The sequence below is a fragment of the Procambarus clarkii genome, chromosome 9 (assembly GCF_040958095.1).
Source record: "Procambarus clarkii isolate CNS0578487 chromosome 9, FALCON_Pclarkii_2.0, whole genome shotgun sequence".
NCBI classification, from domain to species: Eukaryota; Metazoa; Arthropoda; class Malacostraca; order Decapoda; family Cambaridae; genus Procambarus; species Procambarus clarkii.
The window spans coordinates 22,589,743-22,599,742 of record NC_091158.1 but is presented as its reverse complement, the minus strand read 5'-3'; the positions used below and the strand labels follow the sequence as shown (position 1 = coordinate 22,599,742).

General features: G+C 40.7%; 1 long non-coding RNA gene across 1 annotated transcript in view; it reads right to left on the bottom strand.

The window, feature by feature from the left end:
- Window positions 1-2,586: 2,586 nt before the first annotated feature.
- The window catches only part of LOC138362725 (uncharacterized), a 452,868-nt gene continuing 445,454 nt past the window's right edge, over window positions 2,587-10,000 (bottom strand). The window contains exon 3 of the long non-coding RNA XR_011227908.1: window positions 2,587-2,642. This is a non-coding gene — a long non-coding RNA (uncharacterized lncRNA). The remainder of the gene's footprint in view (window positions 2,643-10,000) is intronic.

Sequence of the window (10,000 nt, the reverse complement as noted above, 5' to 3'; positions counted from 1 at the left end):
AGAATCCGTGCACTGGAGAGAGATGAAGAGTCACAACATCCGTGCACTGGAGAGAGATGAAGAGTCACAACATCCGTGCACTGGAGAGAGATGAAGAGTCACAACATCCGTGCACTGGAGACTGTGTGTCATGCATCATGGGGTGCACCCCTCCAACTGAAGCACTTACCTAGCCAACACTCTTCTAGATACGAGGCACAAACACACACATGAACTACGGCAACTAAAATCTAAACTAGCATGACAAGTAACTTAAATTGATAGGAGAAGCACAATGAAACCACAACAGTATGAGAAAAGTATATCTCAATATCTTTTCGATATCTTTTCTCAATATCTATGAGAAAACGTTTGGGGTCATACAATAGGATCAAACCCGCGTTTTATTGGAAGGGTCTAGGAACACGGCTTTGATTCCATTGTACTGCCGAAATGTTTCCTCATAGAGCAACGTTGCAACGTAAGACAAATCATGCGTGTCTATTATAGCAGAGTCGATACTGCCGGAATGAGGCGCACCACCGCCCTCATATGCAGGATGATATACCCAACTTTGAAACATATGTAACAATGTTAAAGAAAATGTAATGACTTAACAGCACACCTCGGAAGTAGTGCTTCGGGAAAACGCAGAAGTTTTATTTCTTATATTATTTTGATTTTTTAAGACTAAAACGAACAAGAAGTGTAATATAGAACTGTGTGAATTATTATTATTGTTATTTGTGTGTGTATTTCGGGCTATGGATTCACAGGTGGTGTTTATGTTGATAAAATTCTTCATCTGAAACAATAACTAAATACATATGTATGTATGTATGATCGCTGAAGTGTAGTACTGTATCTTAGTATACCTGTGACGACAATACCAAATGTGGCAGGGGCCTAGCGTCCTAATTTCGGTAAACAACAATGATAGGGTAAGGATACAGGAAATCTTGAACAATAATATCAAAATCCTTTTCAAGATTTCCTGAATCTTTACCCAACCCAATTTCCATTCCCTGCTGGCCAGCTGTATGGTCGTTATAAGCTACGCTTGAGTTAGCGTCTCCAGTTGCGCAAAAAGCTAAATGAAAATCCCCGTAATGAGCACTGGCTTACTGTTTTGCAATCAGCGTCCTACTCTGCACGAAGCACACGCATGCACGAGACCACGTAAGTGTACTTCACATGTATTTCATCAGCAGTTGCAAGGAGTCTAATATGGTAGACGAGAAGAATGCAGAGATGTACTAAATTCCTTAGATGAGATCAGAATATAGCACTTTTTTGTTGTTGACCAGACCACACACTAGAAGGTGAAGGGACGACGACGTTTCGGTATGTCCTGGACCATTCTCAAGTCATTCTCACAATCGACTTGAGAATGGTCCAGGACGGACCGAAACGTCGTCGTCCCTTCACCTTCTAGTGTGTGGTCTGGTCAACATACTTTAGCCACGTTATTGTGACTCATATCCTGCACTCTTTTGTTATTTTGTAGCTATCAGAAATAAATAATGTAACTTTACCTTGAATACGTGAATAAGTAATATTTCTTTTTATTGCGTGTGTGTGTTGGGTTTATGTTGTATCAACCTCTGGAGGGCTATTAAGGTCACCACAATAGCTTCCAAATATAGCGCAAGACTGAGAAGTGGACAAGCACCTCACTCGGCTTTTTTCACAAGCAACTGGCATTCATTCCTGTTTGTTTGACATTTTTTTGATTGTTTTATATTAATATCTTTTCATATTATGTAATACTGAATCTATGTTTTTTCATTGTCTTGAAAATAAATCGTTAAAAAATCCTTTTCCTGAAAATTTAAGTTTCTAAATTTTAATCGCAAAAGTTCTTTGAATATAAATAAAAATTATATATTGTATATATATAACTTAATAATTGCTATTGCAATTTTTTACCATGTATTTCGAATTTTTTAGATGTGGTTTAAGGATATATTTATAAACTAGACAAACACACATACAATGACAAAGCAACACAGACCATTCACCACTGTAGCTTGCACACTAGACAACAGTACCTCTATATATACATATGACAGACGTTGCTTATAAAATTAACTTGCAGCAAACGAGAAAGAACACGTATCATAACAGGTAAATAATTAAGAAAATTGTAGACCTAGGATCAAATAAGCAGAACAAAGCAACAGACATATTACAAAACAAGAGCAACTTTTGGTACGTGCATGATGAAACAAGACACAATTCTTAAGCCAGAGGCAAAAGAGCCAAACATATGATTAAAAACAAACTACTTCAAGGAGCCAGATACGTATGATTAAGAACAAACTACTTCAAGGAGCCAGATACGTATGATTAAAAACAAACTACTTCAAGGAGCCAGATACGTATGATTAAAAACAATCTACTTCAAGGAGCCAGATATATATGATTAATAGCAATCTACTTCAAGGAGCCAGATACATATTACTAATAACAATCTACTTCAAGGAGCCAGATACATATGATTAAAAACAAACTAGTTCAAACATGGTTGACACGATGAAGCGGACGCTGTAGTCAGTCAAAACAATACCGGAGCGTTGTGTAAGAAAGGACGAGGAACAAGTTTAGGAGTGAGGACTTACATTCGTCTTGCCAGGGGAAAGATACACCGAGCTTAGACGTACCTGTGGAGAGAAACAAACACCTATTAAAACACATATACACTATGAAAGTTATCACATGGTTATTATGTTCTTCTTTACCAGAGAAGAAAGTTTAAAAAATTAACTCTCCAAAGATCATTTTACATTTTGATAAGGTCTGACACTAAGATATGTTTCGTTGATCCTGTCAACATTGTCAAAGGCAATGGTGAAATAAATATAACTTGAACATCCGAATACATTACCAAGGAGGATGAGGTGAAATAGTTTTCCGCTAGTAGGCCTTATGAAGTTTCCTTACTGCCTATATTTTAATGATGGCTGGGGCAGTGTAAGGTATACTGTCCATGGTGTTGAGGATGATAGAGTGTACCTGAGTGTGAGCTGGCTGTTAATATTTGCTTGAGGTTGTTTGATAAGAGAAGCCTCCGTGAAGGCTTCGTGAAGCCTCCTACGATTGTCGTATCTTTCAATAAATATATATATATATATATATATATATATATATATATATATATATATATATATATATATATATATATATATATATTCTTACACATACACAAAAGCCTTACCAACAAATGTTTCTAGCTTCACACTATATATTAACAAATATAAATTTACATCATACTTTACAACTATACAAAACAATTCTCAGAGTAAGAATTCTATTTCAGTTTCAGACAGAGGCAGGAAAAGCGAGTACGTCACACACCATTTTTCCGCGACAGCACATAAACATTGTAGCGCCATATACATCACTTTCGGGCCTAACTCGAAGATTCACACCATAGGAACCAATGAATATTAAATCGATTCAAGCTCTTGGTCCCCACCTGTAACAACGAGTACAAAAACAAGTGTTCTATATCACAAGCAGAACAATTGCGAGTAGTCCACGTGATGGATAACACTTGGAATCGACTAAATATTCATTGACCTCTTAACGAGTGCAGGCACAATTCCACTTTGCTGTTGAGTTTTCATGTGCTGTCCCGAAGGATCCTTTGAACACCTATCTCATAACAGTAGGTTGGTTCGATCTTACACTAGTCTAGTGGAATGTTTACATTCATTTCTGCTTGTTGGCCAGGTTGGCTGGCAGAATAGTTTCAATGTTGCTACAATTGCAGTATCTATTCTGTCATGGTAACCTCAGAGCCACTCTTTTACCTGCACATTCCTCAGGTGTCTGTCAGGCCTCTCTCCTCCACCCACAAGCCCTGTGTGCTGATGACATTCAGGTGAGACATGGACGGGACGCGAGCAGAACAACTAGAACAGCAGACGGTAAAACAAAACAGCAAACAAAGGGGAAGATAAGAACTAGAAGATCAGACGGGAAAGAAAAAAGGGAAACAACAAAGATGATAAAAACTGGGACAGAAGAGGGATGATATTCAAAGAGAATAATCATGAACGAGAAATGAGGAAGACCAAAAAATTGACTAAAGGTCACAAAGAGTTACATTTGGACAATGATGGGAGACGTCACAAGGACGGTGGGGTGGATATGGGGGAGAGTAAGTTGGTGTTGGGCAGGGACAAAGGGTGATGGGAAGAGGGAGCGAGTACTAGTTAGGAGGCAGGAATGGTGAATTAGGTGAATGGGAAAGACAGAGAAGAGTGGTGGTGAGTGGAGGAGTGAATAGGAAACAGAGAATGAGTGGTGAGAAAGAGCGAGTAGTGATGTTGAGGAAAATGGAGTAGGAATTGCATAGGAGAGAGAGAAAATGGCAAAGAAGCTGCAGTAGCATAGAGAGGGAAAGGAGTGTTTGAGATGGAGAGGCAAGACACACACTGCCACAGATTACGGATGGAGGCAAGGAGGGAGGGAGGAAGAAGGAGGGATTAAGGGAGGGAGGTGAGGAGGGCTGAAGGAGAAAGCTTAAGCTATTTGGTCCACAGATTGTATCGCGCGCGCGCGCGCGCGCGCGTGTGTGTGTGTGTGTGTGTGTGTGTGTGTGTGTGTGTGTGTGTGTGTGTGTGTGTGTGTGTGTGTGTGTTTCTGAAAAGGTTTGACGAAGAGTGGACGACACATGGACCAAGAGTGGACCACACATGGACCAAGAGTGGACCACACATGTATCCTCATTCCGCTCTCCCATATCTGTCTCCCCTGCACTGTACTCCTTGTTTCTTCCCACATTTTGCTCTCACATATTTTCTTTCAAGACTTCCCCTCCACCGTAGATCTCTCTCTCTCTCTCTCTCTCTCTCTCTCTCTCTCTCTCTCTCTCTCTCTCTCTCTCTCTCACTCTGTCTCTCACTCTGTCTCTTACTGTCTGTCTGTCTGTCTGTCTGTCTGTCTCTCACTCTCCCTGCCCGCGTCATCTGCCAGTGGTCGCCAAGCAGCCGTTCCGAGTGATAGATCTGGTGTTGGGAGTCATTTGGTCTTAACGAGAGGGAATGAGGAGGCAAAAAAAAAGGACGAACCACGGGGAAAGACAAAAATTATCGAGGGTAAAATTTTCAAGGAGAAAAATGAGAGTAGAACAGAGAGAGAACGAATTACGGTATGACAAGAGAACTTGGCATCAAGTCTGGGGATGGGAACGAGAGAGAGAGAGAGAGAGAGAGAGAGAGAGAGAGAGAGAGAGAGAGAGAGAGAGAGAGAGAGAGAGAGAGAGAGAGAGAGAGAGAGAGAGAGAGAGAGAGATAAAGAGAGAGATAAAGAGAGAAAGAGAGAAAGAGAGAGAAAGAGAGAGAAAGAGAGAGAGAGAGAGAGAGAGAGAGAGAGAGAGAGAGAGAGAGAGAGAGAGAGAGAGAGAGAAAGAGAGATAAAGAGAGAAAGAGAGATAAAGAGAGAAAGAGAGAGAAAGAGAGATAAAGAGAGATAAAGAGAGAAAGAGAGAGAAAGAGAGAGAAAGAGAGAGAGAGAAAGAGAGAAAGAGAGAGAGAGAGAGAGAGAGAGAGAGAGAGAGAGAGAGAGAGAGAGAGAGAGAGAGAGAGAGAGAGAGAGAGAGAGAGAGAGAGAGAGAGAGAGAGAGAGAGAGAGAGAGAGAGAGAGATGGGATGGGATCTAATGCTCCTCATCCGGACTAGAGGATTACATTTATTATTTAATCTAAACTTAGATATCAGTGATCACTTGAATTCGGAAGACAATGATTCCCAAATTTCGGAATTTCATACCTCAGGCATTAAGCACACAACGAACCCCTGATCCCGGACCTTTACCTACTTGCGCCAAGTTGACGGCCAACTTAACATGAATCATATTTAATAACGTGTGAATTATGGTATGTTGTTGTCCGCTGTAAATATGTGCGTTTAATTACCCTCCCGCTGTTGGCAGGCCTACAACGCATCACCAACCACTCACACGCAGAACAGATCCTACCTACAGGTATACACCAAGAGGTGAGCGCCCCCTCCCCACCCCCAACATCACCATGGATACACACAGTTTATGAGAAAAGCTTTGGAGCATGGCGCTGGGATCGAAACTGCGTCCTAGTTGACCCCAGACGCACGTCTTGCTCATAGACCACCACGTGCTAAGGTAATTGTGAGTTTACGGTAATCCTCGTCCTCAACTCTGTTCGAAGACCAAAGTATACTTTCTGGGCGTACAAGAGTAAACCACCTGAGATTTAGGTAAGAGTCATTGTACTAAAAAACCGGTGACTAGAAAGGCATGATCCAAGAGCTAAAGCTTGACCCTACAAGCACATATAGGTGAGTACAGGCGCGCACACACACATACTGTAACCCATTTTTCTCCACCGAGGAGAGTAGCCAAGATTCTCCTTCTTTCCTGTGACCATCCGTCTTGAACAATCTGGAGGAGGCTGAGATAATGGGAGCCCCCATCCCCCACATAAATTACCACACGAGAGGGCCCCGCTATTCCTTTGTTAATTCCTGGCCATTAAATAGAGAGGTCTGTGGAAAGGGTAGGTGGATCCTAGCGGGGCGGTAGGAACGTAGAGAGGGAGAGGAAAGGAGTGAGAGAGATAGGTAGGGTTGATGGGAGGGAATTCGGAAGGGCGGATGGGATGGTGTAAGGGAGAGGAGAGGGAAGGTATGGTAAGCAGTATGTCGTGGCTCTACCCATCATTATTACTTTGTGAGTGACAGCGTTAAATTGTGTTATTGTCTGTTAACACCCGGCTATGGTCCGGTGTGCAACCGTTGCTAAACACTGCATGAGAACCCAGCAACACTGCATGAGAACCCAGCAACACTGCATGAGAACCCAGCAACACTGCATGAGAACCCAGCAACACTGCATGAGAACCCAGCAACACTGCATGATAACCCAGCAACACTGCATGAGAACCCAGCAACACTGCATGAGAACCCAGCAACACTGCATGAGAACCCAGCAACACTGCATGAGAACCCAGCAACACTGCATGAGAACCCAGCAACACTGCATGAGAACCCAGCAACACTGCATGATAACCCAGCAACACTGCATGAGAACCCAGCAACACTGCATGAGAACCCAGCAACACTGCATGAGAACCCAGCAACACTGCATGATAACCCAGCAACACTGCATGATAACCCAGCAACACTGCATGATAACCCAGCAACACTGCATGAGAACCCAGCAACACTGCATGATAACCCAGCAACACTGCATGAGTTCCGCCAACCTTTCATGAAAACCACAAACATTTCCCAAGGACCCCAACACTGTATGTGGGTCCTTATGCAGTGTTGTAACAAACACTGCATAAGGACCAGTGCTTTGTAACAACCCCCTCCCCCCCCCCCTTCCCCAACACTGCAGAGGTGTCACGGGACCACTCTATTCTGCTTCATTTAAGCTGCCTACTTCCATTTAGATCAGCCAATCCAGCATGTTAATAATATATTTTTTAAATGACGCTATATACATTTATTAGCGTTTAAATCGTTATACGGTTTCCTTGTATCGAGGTTAGAGAGCCAAGTGTTACACCAGTTATTTACATTCAATGGTAAATAATGTAACTAATGCCTCAGATATCATAGAATTATTTTAATAAAATCTCCATCAAAGCTGTACAGAAGTTAGGCCAATCAGAGCACACTAGCTTAATTTTAGAGGATATAGCAAACGGTAATTGTGCTGACAGCGTTGACCACCTAGTTTGTTGCAAACTTCCCTCACCCCCAGGACCTTCACCACGTGACCTTTTGGACCGTAACCTTCCCGGCACAAACCTCACCCCCAGGAGTTTCACCACGTGACCTTTTGGACCGTAACCTTCCCAGCACAAACCTCACCCCCAGGACCTTCACCACAGCACAAACCTCACCCCCAGGACCTTCACTTGCTCCTCTTGGACCCTAACCTTCCCGGCACAAACCAAGGCCGTCTGAGCTTGCCAGCCCTTGCCACAACTCCTGCCATCTGGCAGGAGACAAATTAGGTCAGTCGAAAAAGGTGCTCTGACGTTCAGCTTGAGTAATTGGGCCAGCGAGGAGCGTTAGTGTCACAGGGGTGAGATAACTGGGTCGGGAGCTGAGTCACTAAACTTACCACTATTATTATTTACTCATTACTACCCATACTTGGGCGTAATAAAATTAATAATAATAATTCTGATTACTAATCCATAAATTTTGCAAGCATTTCGGTTAGAGAAATTATTTCGATTCATTGTCCTAAAATCATTTCTGGATAATTTTGGATCCGTTTTGGGGATTTGCGTAGGTTATATTAACTATTTCCTATATTAAGATTGCCGTGATCTTCCATAAAATGGTCAACACTTATATCCTCTTGTTCCTTGTCTTCCATGACTATACTCAACATATTTAAATGGGTTTCATCAACTATATTTTGAGTCGGTGCATATCGGTCGACGCTAAACACTCGCTAAACTGTCAATGTCCTTCATCAAATACCGTCTCTAGAAAATACTTCAATATAACTGTAAGGAATATATTTAAATTCATCAGTGAAGTGTATCGAGTTGTCTAAAGCTGTTTATAATCTTTCATTCTCGAGTAGTATGATTTTTGCTCCCAAGTTTAACCTTATCAATCCTTTAATGATGCAATTTATGCAAATCAAGTTGGCCTATAGAACAATATATAAGATTGACATTTGTGGCCCACCGCTTGTTATATCTAGTGCCTCTCCGTTAAGTCTATTCTCACAAGTTATTAATTCTAACAATTCAATTCTAATAATTACAACATTATTATTACTTTCATTATAAATATTACTATCATTTTATGTGTTAATATTACTTGTTTGTAGGAGTAACAGTAGCAAACAGTAGTAGAAGTAGCAGTAGCAGTTGTAGCAGTAGAAGCAGCAGTAGTAGTAGTATGTAACTGTAGTAGCAATGTTTGGAAGCAGTAGAAGCTGTATTCTAATAGCCAGCAGTGATATCATCACCAGCATTACTTTTCGTATAAACATTACCCATTGTACACTTTTTTTATCAACAACCAGACCATCAAACGCCGCTTCCTGAAAAGCGTGAGTATCAGTAAGTCTTGACAGTTTTGTAATACAATTAGGGATAAACTTTTACCAGAGATTATTCTAGTTATCTTGATTACAACTCATTACATTTTATTATCATGTCCTTTGTTATCGTAAAATGTACATAATTCAATAACAATATAATTAAGCTTTGAATGTAGAATCTATAATTTGTTTCTTTCATCTTTCGCTTTTATGTTTAACAAACGTTTTGGATAATTTTGTTTTAATATATAAAACCCAAATTTATCAGCTGTATTTAAATTCAAATATAGCTACAAACTTTAGAAAATCACTTAATTCAATCACTTTTCTTGTGTGTGCACCTGTATGTGTGTATCTGTATAAATATGCGTGTGTATACAGATACAAGCACACATACGTATAACTGTATCTGTACATGTGTGCATTTGTATACATGTGTACCTGTATATATGTGTACAAATGTGTACATGTACGAATAGTGTCTTAATAAATACCATAAAATTAACCAAAATGATGTAATGTTAAAACAAAAGACCTTCGAAAAGTTTACACAAATTTCACAAGTTACCATAAAGTATCCAAAAGTTTACAGAGTATTGAAAAGTATTTCCAGAGCACCACAAAATATCATTAAAGTATTCCCAGCGTACCATAAAGTGTCTAAATCACAATGCCAGATTACCACAAAAATTATCTCAAATGTACTACAAATTATTAAAGTATCACAAAGTTTACCCCCCAGAGTACCACAAAATATCCCCAGATTACCAAAAATTATCCCCAGAGTACCACAGATTATCCCAGAGTACAACAAAGTATCACAAATCCCCCCAGAGTACCATAAATTATCCCTGAAGTACCACAAAGTATTCCCAGAGTACCACAAATCCCCCCTAGAGTAGCCCAAGGCAACCCCCTGATAGAACTAGGGGGTAACCTCAGTGTAAACCTAGCGTTC